The sequence below is a fragment of the Oncorhynchus nerka genome, linkage group LG7, assembly GCF_034236695.1.
Source record: "Oncorhynchus nerka isolate Pitt River linkage group LG7, Oner_Uvic_2.0, whole genome shotgun sequence".
NCBI lineage: Eukaryota > Metazoa > Chordata > Actinopteri > Salmoniformes > Salmonidae > Oncorhynchus > Oncorhynchus nerka.
In genome coordinates, this window is record NC_088402.1 from 55,665,353 (window position 1) to 55,682,676 (window position 17,324).

The window sequence follows — 17,324 nt, forward strand, 5'->3', positions numbered from 1 at the left end:
TGGGCAACATTAATTGTGCATTTTTTAAAAATCTAGCATATAGTCATCATTATTGTACTTTTGCAATGGATTTAGAACTGTTCTCTTTCTCTGGATATCTATGCTGTTGATGGTTTACACTCTAAATGAGCAGATAGTAGATATCCAGAAACACGGATGGACTACCCTGGTGTAAAATAGACTGCAAAACAAGTCTGTCCGATTACACAGACAGGTCAACTAGACAGGAATACAAGGTAGGCTCTAACCTTCCTCAAAATAACAAAAGCACAGTGGAAGGGAAATGTTCTGATCAACTACTGAACTGATATCACCCAGACCAAGGAAAATTTCACGCCCCCCCCCCAAAAAAAGATTGACAAAGATATCACCAAAGTATTTTTTTCGAATTGGGATAAAGTACAGTGTACAGTGTAGTTGTGGAAAGTTTACCCTGTTGTGGTAATACACTGTACTTGGTAATAAACACATGGCACATTACAGTGGTGAAATGGCAGCAGTTGTGTGTTGTAAGGTGCAGGAGCACCTGCGATGTTGTTCCAGAGACCCCGGGATAGCTCTCCGGTACTCCATCATGTCAAAACATCACTCCAGGTAGACTGGTAGCGGCCAGCTCAGGCACCTCTCCCCTTCTCTTCAAATTTTTCCTGTAATGATAAGAAAATACGCAACATATGAAGTTACAGAATGCATCCAAATGTGATATAATTATGTTGTGGAACTAAGAGAGTCTCCAAAAACAGCTGTACACCGTTACGCAGTGCAGGTTTAAGGGAACGTTCTCTACAGTTGTGGGAATGTTTGTTTGCTGGATAACCTTGAATATTTAGTACACTCTGAATTGTCGACAAATCCCGTTCATAAGGGCAGTTCACTTCCCTTCACTACAACTTCCATCTACTGTACTTCTCACCCACTCTAACCTCTCAAATGAAATGATGTACCTTTATTTCAACAGGGAAGTCATGAGACTAAAGTCACTTTTGCAAATGAGCCCGGAACAAAAAACATCAATAGGCAAGTATAGATAAACCTAAATATACACATTAAGATACAAAACCCAGTAAATAAAATCAAAAAACATTCTTCATGATAAAAATCTTCTGATTGCCCGAGGGATACCAAAGCATCCGATAGAAACTTATTTTGGAGATTATTCCAAAGGAGTCTCCAGAGTTAACCAACCCTGTGAACAGTTTTGAAAACTTGTCATTTCAAATCTTCACAGTGAAGTTAGGTAAGTTGGAAGCTTGTGGAGCAGGGCTCTGTAAACAAAAAGAGCTTCATGATGTGATCTACGTGACCTCAAAGAGGTTCAGGCAACTTTTTTGGTAAAGAATTCAGTGATGAGTAATAAATATGTCTATGGTGATAAAACGAAAGGCGTTATGATAAACGTCATCCAGGGGTTTAAAGTGGCAACTGCAATTTGATAAATAGTATCACCATAATCAAAAACGGGTAGAAAGGTTCACTGCACAGTCTGCTTCCTGCTGACTAGAGAGGTCGGTTTCTGTAAAAAAAAAAAAAAAGTCCCACTTTAAATCTTAGCTCCTTAACAAGCTCATTCGTACGTTTTTTTAAACAGTAAATCATTGTCAATCCAAATACCAAGGTATTTGTATGCAGGGACTTGTTTGATTATAGAACCATCAGATGAGTGAAGATGTAATCCATCTTACGAGAACATTAAAACAACATGTGTTTAGTTTTGGCTGTTTTAAGCAAGAGTTTTAAATCAGTATGGTGTTACATCTGCGCCTGCCATACTCTGTACTGCTCATCCTGTGTCTCCATAACCTGCCGCCAGTCCCCCAGTGCTCTCTCCCTCTTTTTCTCTGTGTGTGTGTGTGTGTGTGTGTGTGGGCAGAAACAGGTGTGCTGGAGGTAGAGCAGATCCTCACCATCTGCAATCTGTTCCATAATCAAGACCTCTACAAATACTCAGCCCTGCCACTTTCACGCTGCCAGATCGTAACCTCTGCTCATTCTGTCCGCTTTGACCCTAGTACCCGTCTCCAGTCCCACGTCTCGTCAGTCCTGTTATCCTGTCCTGGACCCCCCACTCTACTGCTTCCTTGGATTCCTCTCTGAACCTGCCCACCCAGCCCCAACTCCCCTTGCTCCAGCCTCAGCCTCTGCACCTGGCTCCCTGCAACCCATTCAAGCTTTCCCTGGCCTGTACCCCATCTTCCCCGTCTTTCAATAAATACCTTGGTTACCTCATCCCAGTCACCTCGTCTGAGTCTGCTCTTGGGTTCATCTGCTCTGCTCTGCGAAACATAAGGTCCTGCACAGTTGCAAAACATTTGACTGTAGCCTTGTCATGACCAGGTCAGACGTCGGGGTAATTGTGTAGATAATATTATCATCCGCATATAGATGAAATGTACCATTTTTAACAGATTGACCAATAGCATTTATATGAATAGTGAAAAGACCAGGTCCTAGTATCGACCCTTGCGGAACACCTTTATGTACTTCAAGAAATTTGGACTTAGAACTCAAGCCACCGTGATTGATGGGGTTATCACTAAGATAGTCAGGAAGCCAGGCCAATCGAGGGCAACTTGTTCAATAAAATAGCGTGATCAATATCAAACACTTTTGACAAGTCCACAAACATGGCAGCACAATACATTTTAGCATCTAAAGCATTGACTGTTTTATTAACTACTAATGGGGTTGCTGTGATAGTGCTGTGATCTAGCCTAAACCCAGATTGATTTACACTGAACAATAAAATATGAACACAACATGCAACGATGTAAAAGATTTTACAGAGTCACAGTTCTTATAAGGGAATCGGTCAATTAAAATAAATTGATTAGGCCCTAATCTATGGATTTCTCATGACTGGGAATACAGATATTGTCACGTTGTATAATGATAGGAGACAGGCGCAGGAATACAAAATAGGTTTTTTATTTCTCTACCCAAAATAGCGCACGTCAGGAACATGACCGGGACGAAGCCCAAAATGAACACATACATATATTATATAACGCAGGGCTGTAACTCAAACAAAGAGCGAGGTGTAGACCTCTAATAAATACACGGGACGAGACCCGTAATAACATGCGCACACTAACACGGTAACACGCAAGCCGATACAACAGAGCACAGGTACTCACAAGACCAACGGACATGGGAACAGTAACCAACAATGGAGAACAGAGGGCACACATATACACATACTACTCAGGGGGAATGGGAACCAGGTGTGCGTAATGAGACAAGACAGTCCGGGGTTGGTGGTGATGATCCAGTTCAGTGACACCTAGAAGGCCGGTGACGTAGACCTCCGGAGCTGGTGAACTACATGAGCAGCAATACCGGGGGAATCCGTGACAGATATGCATCGGTTGGTCAAAGATACCTTTTTTTTTTAAAAGGTAGGGGCATGTATCAGAAAACCAGTCAGTATCTGGTGTGACTATAATTTTGACACATACCTCCTCAAAGAGTTGATCAGGCTGTTGATTGTTTCCTGTGGAATGTTGTCCCACTCCTCTTCGATGGCTGTGTGAGGTTGCTGGATATTGGCCGGAACTAGAACACGCTGTCGTACACGTTGATCCAGAGCATCTCAAACATGCTCAATAGGTGACATGTCTGGTGTGTATGCAGGCCATGAAAGAACTGGGACATTTTCAGATTCCAGTAATTGTGTACAGATTCTTGCTACATGGGGCTGTGCATTATGCTGAAACATGCTGATGGCAGCGGATGAATGGCATGACAATGTGCCTCAGGATCTCGTCACTGAATCTCTGTGCATTTAAATTGCCATCGATAAAATGGAAATTGAGTTCGTAGTCTGTAGCTTATTGCCTGCCCATATCATAACCCCACCGCCACCATGGGGCACTCTGTTCACAACGTTGACATCAGCAAACCGCTCGCCCCCACAACGCCATACACGCTATCTGCCCTGTACAGTTGAAACCGGGATTAATCCGTGAAAAGCACACTTCTCCAGCGTGCCAGTGGCCATCGAAGGTGAGCATTTGCCCACTGAAGTCGGGTTAAAACGCCAAACTGCAGTCAGGTCAAGACCCTGGTGAGGACAACGAGCATGCAGATGAGCTTCCCTGAGACGGTTTCTGCCAGTTTGTGCAGAAATTCTTCAGTTGTGCAAACCCCCAGTTTCATTAGCTCTCCGGGTGGTTGGTCTCAGACGATCCCGCAGGTGAAGAAGTCAGATGTGGGCTGGCGTTGTTACACGTGGTCTGCGGTTCTGAGGCCAGTTGGACATACTGCCAAATTCTCTTAAGACGACATTGGTAGCGAAATGAACATTCAATTCTCTGGCAACAGCTCTGGTGGACATTCCTGCAGTCAGCATGCCAATTGCACACTCCCTCAACTTGAGACATCTGTGGCATTGTGTTGTGTGACAAAACTGCACATTTTAGAGTGGCCTTATAATGTCCCCTGCACAAGGTGCAGCTGTGTAATGATCATGCTGTTGAATCAGCTTCTTGATATGCCACACCTGTCCGGTGGTTTATCTTGGCAAAGGAGAAATGCTCACTAACAGGGATGTAAACAAATTTGTACACAAAATTTGAGAGAAACAAACTTTTTGAGCGTATGGAACATTTCTGGGATCTTTTATTTCAGCTCATGAAACATGAGACCAACACTTTACATGTTTTGTTTCTATTTTTATTCAGTATATATTCAAAATACCGTGCTCAGATAAAAAAGAGCGAAGTTGCTTCTTCGAGATTCTTAGCTAGACATGGAAACCTGGAGATGGGACGATAATGATCAAGATCACTACTATCCCCATCCTTATGGAGTGGCAGCACATACGCTGTTTTCTATACTTTTGGAATATTTCCTGATTACAATGTTAGATTTAAGATATGGGTTACTAAGCCAACAATGAGGAGGGCAGCACACTTGAGCACACCCAATGGAGTTCTTGGAATCTATTACAAGTAAGGCATCAAGGACTTCCTTTTCTGCGAATGACAGAAAACATGTTTGTGAATGTTTTTCCTCCCTGTGACATACAACTTTAAGTACTTTTGTGCTCAAAGATTTTTTATAAATACACTCAACACACAGTTCTGCTGAGATATCTATTTGGAGACATTTCACAAAACAGTTGCCATGCCAGTGACAGTAGTCAACCTGTGTCATCACTCTACAAGTGGGAGTGTGTGTTAGTCCACTGTCGTGTCTCTGAACTGTCAACACCGTTCTAAAACAGCAGCATACTGGAATACTGAAACAGCAGCATACTGGAATACTGAAACAGCAGCATACTGGAACTCTGATACAGCAGCATACTGAAATACTAAAACAGCAGCATACTGGAACTCTGATACAGCAGCATACTGGAACACTGAAACAGCAGCATACTGGAATACTGAAACAGCAGCATACTGGAATACTGAAACAGCAGCATAGTGAAATACTGAAACAGCAGCATACTGGAACACTGAAACAGCAGCACACTGAAATACTAAATCAGCAGCATACTGAAACAGCAGCCTACTGGAATACTGAAACAGCTGCATACTGGAATACTGAAACTGCAGCATACTGGAACACAAACAGCAGCATACTGAAATACTAAAACAGCAGCATACTGGAACTCTGATACAGCAGCATACTGAAATACTAAAACAGCAGCATACTGGAACACTGAAACAGCAGCATACTGGAATACTGAAACAGCAGCATACTGGAACTCTGATACAGCAGCATACTGGAACACTGAAACAGCAGCATACTGGAATACTGAAAAATAAACATACTGAAAAATAAGCATACTGAAATACTAAAACAGCAGCATACTGAAACAGAAGCACACTGAAATAGTAAAACAGCTATAATATAATACTGAAAAATAATTGATACACTATCAAAGGGCAAATGTCTAGTAAACCACACACACTGTAGAGACATATAATACACACACACACACACACACACACACACACACACACACACACACACACACACACACACACACACACACACACACACACACACACACACACACACACACACACACACACAGGGCCATAGGGCCATAGGACCGACCCATTGACAGGCCAAATGGAAGGCTTTCATCAAAGACCAGTGAACAAAAAGGCAATTACATCACATCCGAGTTGAAAGGGATGAATGTTATTAGCTAGTTGGGTTCTGGATTCATTAGAGATAATATTGCACCTCTCCAGAGCGAGCCAAGCTGAGGTCAGAGGTGGACACTGCATACAATGCTGGATAGGTTAGTCACTACTGCTACTGTTGCTATAGTAGTAGCGCTGTCTTTTCAGGAGGTTTAATTCTCATAAGTCAAAATGTAATTTAAATGAACTTCCTGAATTGACAGATTTTCAGTTTCTACACACCTTATCTGTGTTTAATCGGTACCTCTGTGTGTTCTGTGTTGAAAGGTATGGCTCATTGCAGTGCACTGTTTGGCTGTGTTAGCTCTGCACTGCTCTGTGATTGTTTGTTAGAGACGAGCATACTCCAAGCACTACAGATGCTTACACACACACACACACACACACACACACACACACACACACACACACACACACTGACCCACTTCTACTACTTCCAGCCTAAGCTAAGAGGCCTCTGGGTGTAGCCAGTCAGCCACTACCCCTCTGGTTGAAGGATGTGGTATAGCTGTAAAAAACTCTGTACTAAAGCACGCACGCACGCACACGCAGGCAGGCAGGCAGGCAGGCGCACGCACGCACGCATGCACACACACACACACACCATGTGGTATGAATTGAAGGCGGGGCATCTCTGTGTGTGGGGCTATGGATGTGGCCTTGTCCCCTCTATCTAACTGTGTGCATGTTGCGTGTGTGCATTTATGGGGCAGTGTGTGTGGTGGCCTAGCTGTGGGGGCGGTGTGTCGTCCAGCTGCCTGCTAGCTCGCTATGTCTTGGACACAAAGTCGATGTTTGTACGAGAACACGGCTCTGCTCACCTCCCCCCTGGCATTCTCACAGTTGCCATGGTGAACAGCTTTTTTGGTTCTCAATGGAGGAGAAATTAACACCGTTTTTAATTGGCTCTGGGGCCTCAATTTTGAACCTCCTCCCCCTCCATTACCCAGCTAGCTAACCTCCATAAGCCAACCGAAGGGAGTGTCGTTTCCTCATTATTAGACAATGGCCCATCCATATGAACACACACATATATCTGCAGGACCCTGCTCTACAGGAGGTTACCTTTGCATTCCATTGACATCCCCCTGCAGGTGACCTGTACTATGTGCACGAGGCATGACCCATCCCGACTCACCCAGTCACTCACTGAATGAACAAGTGGAATGTCCTCGCACACTCTCGGTCTTCTGTAGGTTCTGACTGAGTGTGCTCTACGGTGTGCGAGAGGGAGACGGCGCGAGGGAGAGAGCAGCGGGGAGAGGTGGCGATGGAGCGGGAGTGCTAAGAATGGATTTAGAGAGCATGGCTTTGTGAAATCCCCATGATGCCTCCTCTTTCTCCCGTCTCTCTCAGGAGAGGATGCTGCTGTGGGACAAAGGACTGCCTCTCCAACCCCCTCCCCCTCGCTACACACCCATCCTCCCATCCCCCTCCTCTCACTGTGCCCCTCTCTGCTCTGCCAACGCCGCTGGATAATTAGCCCTGCTACGCCGCCTCACTGGGACTGGGGCCTGAGTCTGTCTGTTTGTCTGTACAGGGTAATTGCAACGCAACAAGCAACGCTCCCTCCCTAAAGCATGCTGTAATGACAACGGTGATGATAATACCAGTATCACTTCTGCAGCTTTGCTGCAAGTAGCGATACAGCTAAAGACACTGATGACGATGATAACGACAACCATTGACTACTACCTCTCATCATCATCACCCTTTTAAAATATTCTATTGGTAGTCCCTATAACAGGTGGGTTACTGGGGTATTCATTCCATGATGTTATTGCTAGTCCCTATAACAGGTGGGCTACTGGGGTATTCATTCCATGATGTTATTGCTAGTCCCTATAACAGGTGGGCTACTGGGGTATTCATTCCATGATGTTATTGGTAGTCCCTATAACAGGTGGGCTACTGGGGTATTCATTCCATGATGTTATTTGTAGTCCCTATAACAGGTGGGCTGGGCTACTGGGGTATTCATTCCATGATGTTATTGGTAGTCCCTATAACAGGTGGGCTACTGGGGTATTCATTCCATGATGTTATTGGTAGTCCCTATAACAGGTGGGCTACTGGGGTATTCATTCCATGATGTTATTTGTAGTCCCTATAACAGGTGGGTTACTGGGGTATTCATTCCATGATGTTATTGGTAGTCCCTATAACAGGTGGGCTACTGGGGTATTCATTCCATGATGTTATTGGTAGTCCCTATAACAGGTGGGCTACTGGGGTATTCATTCCATGATGTTATTTGTAGTCCCTATAACAGGTGGGCTACTGGGGTATTCATTCCATGATGTTATTGGTAGTCCCTATAACAGGTGGCTACTGGGTTATTCATTCCATTATGTTATTGGTAGTCCCTATAACAGGTGGGCTACTGGGGTATTCATTCCGTGATGTTATTGGTAGTCCCTATAACAGGTGGGTTACTGGGGTATTCATTCCATGATGTTATTGGTAGTCCCTATAACAGGTGGGCTACTGGGGTATTCATTCCATGATGTTATTGGTAGTCCCTATAACAGGTGGGCTACTGGGGTATTCATTCCATGATGTTATTGGTAGTCCCTATAACAGGTGGGCTACTGGGGTATTCATTCCATGATGTGTGTAGTTGTGTTATATTTATCCTGCTGCTGGGTGGTACAGTATGGGCAGAAAATAGCACATAGAAATGCGGGCGATACAACATAGCAGGCAGCGTGTGAGCAGGCAGCATGTGAGCAGGCAGCGTGTGAGCAGGCAGCGTGGCAGCGTGTGAGCAGGCAGCTTGTGAGCAGGCAGCGTGTGAGCAGGCAGCGTGTGAGCAGGCAGCGTGTGAGCAGGCAGCATGTGAGCAGGCAGCGTGTGAGCAGGCAGCATGTGAGCAGGCAGCATGTGAACAGGCAGCGTGTGAGCAGGCAGCGTGTGAGCACGCTGGGGTGGTGAGGAGATGAGGGACGAGGGGAGGATGAGGGGAGGCATAGAGAAGTGAACTGGAGTGTCTGGAGAGGGATATTGGGATTGTCGAGTGTTTTAATCCTCGACTGGAGAGAGAGCAGAGGAGGAGCCCGCCAGCACCGTAACCCAACTAACGCTAACATAATGAAGCATGGTCAAAGGACTGGAGAGAAGAAGAGGAGGAGAAAGAGGAGAGAGGATGGGGTGGGGTGGGGTGGGGGGGGGGTAGAGAGAGCAGGATAGGGTGAAGAAAGATACAGAGAGAGGTGGGGGAGGAGGGAGATGGAACAGGGGCATCTGAAGAATGAGAGCAAAGGAGAGAGGATTTGAGAGAGGGAGGAAAACGGGATGGGCATAGTAAGATGGGGAAGGGAGGAGAAGCGCGGCTGTAGCCATTCTGCTATGCCAGACTGTTGCCACCCAGCCCTCTGGAAGCTGTGACAACAGGCAGACACAGAGCCTTGCCCTGGTTGGCACACGCTGGGCACCCTGTGGACACCCTGATCTGTAATCAGTTTGTTTACTAACGCAGCCATTTAGGGAAGATTGGCCCATAAAATGGGACTGGCTGTCAGATTCACTGTGAGATAACAGAGAGCTGTGAACACAATACACTTAAACCTTTTCTCCAGCCTCTTCCCTGTCTCTCTGTCTCCTATTCTTTCTTTCTTTCTTTCTTTCTCTCTGTACCCATCGCGCACGCTCTCTTTCTCTCTCTCTCTCTCTCTCTCTCTCTCTCTCTCCCTGAGCCCCATCTGTATTGTGTTTCTGGGACGGCTCATCTTAAAGGGGTGTCTCTTGTTTGTCTCGCTCTCTCTCTTTCTGACTGACTGGAGAGAACAGAAGAGAACATAAACAGGTCACCAACGTGCGTATGCTTTGTAGAGCCACATTCCACTGCAGCTGTGCCTGCCTGCAGCACGCAGCCTGCAGCCTGCTCCGAGGCGTGTACCCACTACCCACCACAATGATGAGGTTGTCCGATGCATAAAGAGGATGATTAGGGAATTGGCAGCGGTATATACTAGTACTATATCTGGGCTTAATAACTGTTGGCAAAAAAACAAAGGCATGGGGCTGCATGTACACACACACACACACGCACACACACACCCCAGCGGATAGAAAGCCAGGCTGCTTATGTTAGTATGGTTAGGAGATGTTTTATCATTGATGTTATCACACCAGCTGGGTCTTTTGTTATTTTAAGCTTGAGTATGGGATGGCTTTCTGTGTGTTTGTGTGTTTGATTATGGGCCTGTCTACATGTGTGCTCTTGATGAGCATGTTTGTGAGCATATGTGTGTGTGTGTCCTGTGTGTGTGTGTGTGTGTGTGTGTGTGTCCTGGAAGTGAAGCAGGTTGTCTGCATCTGCTTGCTTCTGCAGCTGGACACACTCACTCCCGTCTGCAGGGGCTGTGCACGCTGCTGCTCTCCTCTTTCCTCCATCCCTTCATCCCTCCATTCCGAGCCGTCCACGGGAGAGGAGGATAGGGGGTGGGGTGGGCTGGGCTGGCAGGGCGAGGGCCAGGCAGCCGTTTACTGAATCGACCCCTCTCGTCTCCTAGCAACAGGGCTGTTTGGAACGGGACGGGGGAGTTGAAGAGAGCGCGAGAAAGGCAGAAAGAGAGATGTGGGGGGGGGGGGTGGAGTTAGAAGGAGGGAAAGAGAGGAGGAAGGCTGCACTAATTATGTGCCGCTGGAGAGACCACAGGCCTGGAGGTGCGGTGGAAAAGGGGATGGAGCCGGGGAGAGAGGGATTGAGAGAGAGAGCAGGGATGAGGGGAGTTTGGGAGTGAAGGGTCGAGGGAGGAATCACAGAGGGAGATGGAGGGAGTTAGGGATAGAGAGATGAGATGGCTAGATAGATGGAACGATAGATAAACGCCCAACTGTGATGGTGGCACAGTAAGCACAGTTCCTCGCATTGTAAGGTCGTCAAAAAACATAGCAGGACATTTATTTCCACCCTTTGGTTGTTTTACTCTGTTCGTTTTCATGCCCCTCTGTTGCTTTCTTGTCAGGGTCCAGTGTCAGCATCATATATCAAAATGTTTTGTGTTTGTGTGTGTTGCCTGCTGCCTCGGACTATCCCTTGGTTAAATTGGATGCTATCCAGCTGAACTTTGTTCTCTACGACCATAATTCACTCCCATGCATGAGCAGCATTTACATGTGTATGTGTGTATGCACGGGTGCACGAGGGCTTCCTGAAACGGCAAAATAAAGGAACCGCCAACATAACGTGTCTTCATAGAGGGTTGGTCCACTACGAGCCAGAACGGCTTCAATGCACCTTGGCATAGATTCTACAAGTGTCTGGAACTCTATTGGAGGGATGCGACACCCTTCTTCCACGAGAAATTCCATCATTTGGTGTTTTGTTGATGGCGGGGGGGAAAACGTTGTCTCAGGCGCCGCTTCAGAATCTTCCCCCAAAAAGTGTTCAAGAACCACACCTGTGTGGAAGGTCCTGCTGTCAATGTACTTTGTATCCCTCATATACTCAAGTGTTTCCATTATATGTTGGCAGTTGCCTGTACACAGGCTACGTGTTTATGTATGTTTGTTCGGTCATGTGCGGCAGGCAGCCCTAACCCTCTTTCCCTTTCTTTTTCTCTCTCCCTGTGCTGTGACTTTGATCCCATCGCCGGGCAGGCAGGCAGTGGGGGTTGGAGGCGAGGGGGTGCCCACTGCCCTGTCCTGTCTGCTGTTACCCCCCCCCCCCCCCCGTGCCCCACATATATCCGTACACGTAGGTTTCTGCTGTCGCACACGCTATCGTCCCGGGCCGCTGATGTGCCCTACAACCGTATGGGGGCAGAGGATGGGAGTGGGGGAGGGTGCGTCATCATATGTCCCAGGCAGCCACAGGGACAGTGGGTAGGCAGGCAGCCCACGTGTCCTTCCCTGGTAGTAGTCATACCTCCTGGAGGTAGAGTGGTATGGTGGGTGTGGGCCAGTGAATTCCTCTCCTTTGACCTCCCTGTAAAGGGCATGACTGCTGGAGCTGACACAGTGGCACACCATGCAGCTCTACAAGCTTTAGAGCAGAGTAGTATTCAAATCTGTCGTTCTGCCCCTGAACAGGCAGTTAACCCACTGTTCCTAGGCCGTCATTGAAAAGAAGAATTTGTTCTTAACTGACTTGCCTAGTTAAATAAAGGTAAAATAAAAATAAAATAAAAATGATGACACACTGTAGTAAACGTTTTTTTGCAACAGACAAATAAGACCCAGCATTGTCCTATGTTAATGTGAAATGTTATCCGCAAAGTGCCTTGTCGGTCATCTATAGAGTAATCAACAACAGTCCCCTTGTCTCATCGATGCCTCTACCTGTCAATGAGAAATAGCATCCTCATCATCGTCTTCATCATCACTAGGGTTACGTCGGGCGTGTAGAGAGCTGGCGCTTTAGAAGCATGCAGCCCCCTCTGCCCCGCACGCCATAGAAATATAATGAATAGAACGGGCTTGGAACCTCTAACCCTGGCAATTTGACTGGTCAACTCATGGGTGCACAATGACTGCCTGGTATTGTGACACAATCATTTCCATGGTAATGTTTCATTCAAATGATGTTAACTGATGTGGCTTTGTTGAGTCAACAAATCGCGTGACTCATTTATGGGTACACTTCCTGCTTTTATTTCCTGCTTTTTGTTCCTGTTTTGCTCTTGTGGGTACACTCGCAATGGCCGCCTGTCCATCCATTAAGCCATTCGTTTTATTTCTATGCCGCACGCCGCTCCATGCTGCCATGGCAACCCTCGTTACCTGCCGCTAGTGACAGCCGGAGCGAGGGAGAGCGGCAGAGGGATTGAGGTAGAGAGAGAAGGGTAGGGTGAGACCGGGGGGAGAGAGAAAGACAGGCTAGCAGAAGGAATAACTTGTAGACTAAGGGGAAAAAAAGGATTTGGAAGGGGAGGAAAAAGGAGGGTGGTGAGGGATTCTGAGAGGATAGAGGAAGTTTAGGGGGAAGGAGGAGTGCAAGTGGGGTTGGGGGGGGGGGTGCGTTAGTGCATTTACTGACTTCCTGTCTATTGCTTCTGTTAAAGGATGCACAGGGATCAACATTTTAAACAGCAACGAGGAGAGAAGTACCCCCCCAACACACACAAAACCTCCCCCATGTTCACCTGTCGGCTCCAATGAGTCCCACACAAAGCCAGTGGAGTGGCGTGCCCAGCAACACAAAACAGACAGACATCTCTCCTCAGCTCAGCTCACATACTGGGAATATACTCACATTAGGAGAGAACGACTGTGGAGAGATGAGACCATATTAAAGAAATAGAAGGTTAGAGCATAAAACAAGGGCAGATGTAGATGGAGACAACAAAAAAAAGAGGAACGAGTCAGAGAGAATGTGGTGCGTGTGACTTGTGTGGAGGGGTATTTTGGATCATGTGTAAATCCACACACCGTTTGTTGACACAATTCAAGTTTTACTAGGTGCAGCCTGTGTCACATGACCCGCTGCCCCGCACACCTGCCCACGAGGTTGGCACTCCGGTTGTCATGGCAGCAAGTTTTGCCTTATGGTGAGCAGAATGCTGGTTGGAAGTAGAATGGTTTTTCCCCCACACCCATTTCTAGCCAGGACCTGTTTGTGTTGTGTGCTCTTTTGTGCTGTTGAAGCTTGAGCTTGGATCTCTGAACAGGATTCGTGTAAAGATAGGCCATGGATCCTGATAGATTCATTATCAATTGTGAAGATGGAAATATGAAGAATTCTACAAAATGAGAATGAAATGACTTCATTAAATGTAATGTTTTGTTCATATTTTCTAAGGTGGAGAGTAGTTTTGGTTCTGTTGCCTATGGTCATTTTGAAGATCCTGAAGAAAGAAAAAAGATCTCACCCCTCTTACCATGACGGTTTTGTCCGTTTGTTGACCACACACTTTAGCCGGGATGAGAATACAATGATTCACCAGCCAGTGAAAGAAACAAACAATCAAACAAAGGCTATGAAAAAATACGCTTCAAAGAGCCATTTCTCTGTAGAAATTTAAAGTGCATTTAAATGCATCACCTGCTGTTTTTTCACAGGGACTTTGTGTGTGTGTGTGTGTGTGTGCGTGTGCTCCTGGCAGGTATCCCCCCTCCCAATCTCCCTCCCCCTAGTACACACACAGCTCTCCGCTGGCCTTGTGGGAGAATAGGGAGGTTCCCAACAAGACTTCCAGATATTCCAGCATTTCTCTCCTTCTCTCTCCCAGTGTGGGAGATACAGAGCTGGGTGGGAATCTCTTCCCTGCCTTGTTTTCTTTGTGTGTGTGTGTGTGTGTGTGTGTGTGTGTGTGTGTGTGTGTGTGCAGGGCCAGATTAAGAAATCATATGCCCTATGGCATTGTTTTTTTATTTTTTATCAGACCACCTCAAACCCCTTTCTGGCACAACATCATTTCCTGTAAACAATGGTAAATGTACCTTTGATGAAAAAGCCCTTTTATAATAAAGCCATAGTAACATTTGCCGTGTGGCATACAGGATACATACAGGATACATACAGGATACATACAGATACATACAGGATACATACAGGATGCATACAGATACATACAGGATGCATACAGGATACATACAGGATACATACAGGATACATACAGGATACATACAGGATACATACAGGATACATACAGATACATACAGGATACATACAGGATGCATACAGATACATACAGGATGCATACAGGATACATACAGGATACATACAGGATGCATACAGGATGCATACAGGATACATACAGGATACATACAGATACATACAGATACATACAGGATGCATACAGGATACATACAGGATACATACAGGATACAAACAGGATACATACAGGATACATACAGGATACAAACAGGATACATACAGGATATACATACAGGATACATACAGATACATACAGGATACATACAGGATACATACAGATACATACAGATACATACAGGATACATACAGGATACATACAGATACATACAGGATACAGGATTTTCACACATGGGGATTTTCTTTTGCTGCAGCGTCAATTAATATTGATTTTTTTGCATTTTTAAAAACTATTAGCTGAATCCTGTTGAATACCACACAAATGACCAACATGAGTGCCTACTCCGACAAACTGAGATCAATCTGGTCTTGAATTCAAACAAACCCAGCCCAAATCATTAGCCCAGGCCAATGGAGCGACACACAGATTGTCAAATATTAGGAGCCAATATATATACAGTATCTATATCATAGGCTACTAAATAAAATGCCCAGTGGCAAACTGACTCATCTAATGACGAAGAGGAAGCCATGGGCTACTCACGGTGATGTCCGACGCGCTCGGCACGGCAATCTCAAGATGAGCTACTTTGAAAAACAGTGCTGCTGTTGGCTACAAATGGGAGGTTGTTGAGAACAAAGGGTTACTATTGGTTCTACAGTTCTCTTTGCAGCAGTAGGCATTTGCTTTCCAAACTGTGCGTTTTTCCTGCGATTGTGTTTTGAAATCTGCAGAAGGCAAACCTACAGCTTGTGTGTATAAGGTAGTTGTTGTGAAATTGTTAGCGGACTTGTTAGATATTACTGCATGGTCGGAACTAGAACATTAACATCTGCTAACCATGTGTATGTGACCAATAAAATGGGATTTGATTTGATTTTCAGCTGCAACCAACCATAGAAATATAATTTATAGATGGGCAGTTCCCATTCAAGTCAGGACTGGCATCCATTCTTGGTGTACCCATGAGCTTAACAGTCAAAATGCCATGGTTAAGTGATACAAAAGCCTTCTATGGATTATATGTCTATGGCCCAACGCAACAAGCTGTAGCCTATTTAGAACGTATGAGGCCCAAACTGTGGCCTTTCTGACTGTAGTCATACCGGTAACTGCCAAGATAACGGAAACCCTTAAGTAAACAAGGGATAGAAAGTATATGTTAAGGTGTGGGGTGCATTTTCCTGCCATGGTTTAGGTCCACTTGTAGAACCTATGCCAAGGCACATTGAAGCTGTTCTGGCAGCTGATCGTGACGCGACACTCTTTTAAGACTCTTTCTGTTGGTGTTTCCTTCATTTTGGAAGATACCTGTATGTGCTTGTGATAACACTTAAATCCACAGTTCTTTTTAATAAACTATTGATCCTCTGTGGCTAAACGATGCTCTCTGGTGTACTTTGAACATTTAGAGCCGGCTCCTGTGGTTGGATAAAACCTTCTTTTTTTTTTATGTTGCCTCTTGGGCCCAGCTCCTGACTCACACAGTTGACCAGTCACATTTATTTATAATGCAGTTTTTATTTATTTTTATGTTTTATTAATAAGTTACCCAATCAAGGCAGGGCCCCCCAGTTACCCACGTGGGCCCCCTACCTCCTCTCCTCCCCCATCTGATGATGAGAAGAGTGGCAACAGGAAGTAGCAGGCTGACTACACTCACTGAGATTGGGATCTTCCTGTGGTTGGCGGTTGCAGTGACATTTAAAAATATATATATACTACACATATAATATATATATTTCCTTTATTATTATTTTTAAAACCTTTTTTCAGAACGATTTACCTTTATTTATTTTAGCTGTTTTTTGGGCCACCCTGCGGGCCTGGGCCAAGGGGATTCAGCCCCGGTAAAGCCCCTGCATTAACCCGGCCCTGTGTGCATGCATACCAATGCTGCTATTGGCGAGGACATTCTCTGCTTTACTGTTAAGGTGAGGCTTCAAGTTCTACCCACAAAATACAGCCTAGCACTCTGGTACCCTGCAAACCATGATCCCGTTCGGAGTTTTACGCCCAGAGTTGTAATGGAGTCTGTAGCACATGTTGTTAATGGTTGCCGTTCATATAATGACTTGTACATTGCTAGAGATGACCACCTTGTCGACATGGTCGCTACTGAGGTGAGACAGGTGGTCTCACTAACAGCACACATACACAAACGACCTCTTGTCAGCAGAGCCTGGATTGATGTCGATGATAATGTGTTTTCTTGTATGCTGACAGTACCTGGCCTTCAGATAGCAGGCCTACATAAGACGAAGGTGAAGCAGCTAGCGATGTACTGCTCTGTGTCAGCAGTCATGGGCAGCCTTGCTGTGTGGAGAACAAGGTGCTATCTGTCCACATAACCCTGTCCTGAAATGTTACAATCCTTCTTGTATGAATTATGATTTGTGGATTTAAGTCAATTATATTTTAAAAGTGTGTGTGTGTGCGTGCTCCTGGC

The 17,324-nt window shown here is 45.6% G+C and overlaps 1 protein-coding gene across 2 annotated transcripts in view; it reads left to right on the forward strand.

Moving 5' to 3' along the window:
* Positions 1–17,324, forward strand: part of LOC115131993 (nucleolar protein 4-like) — a 126,710-nt gene that overhangs the window by 22,177 nt on the left and 87,209 nt on the right. The window lies entirely within an intron of this gene.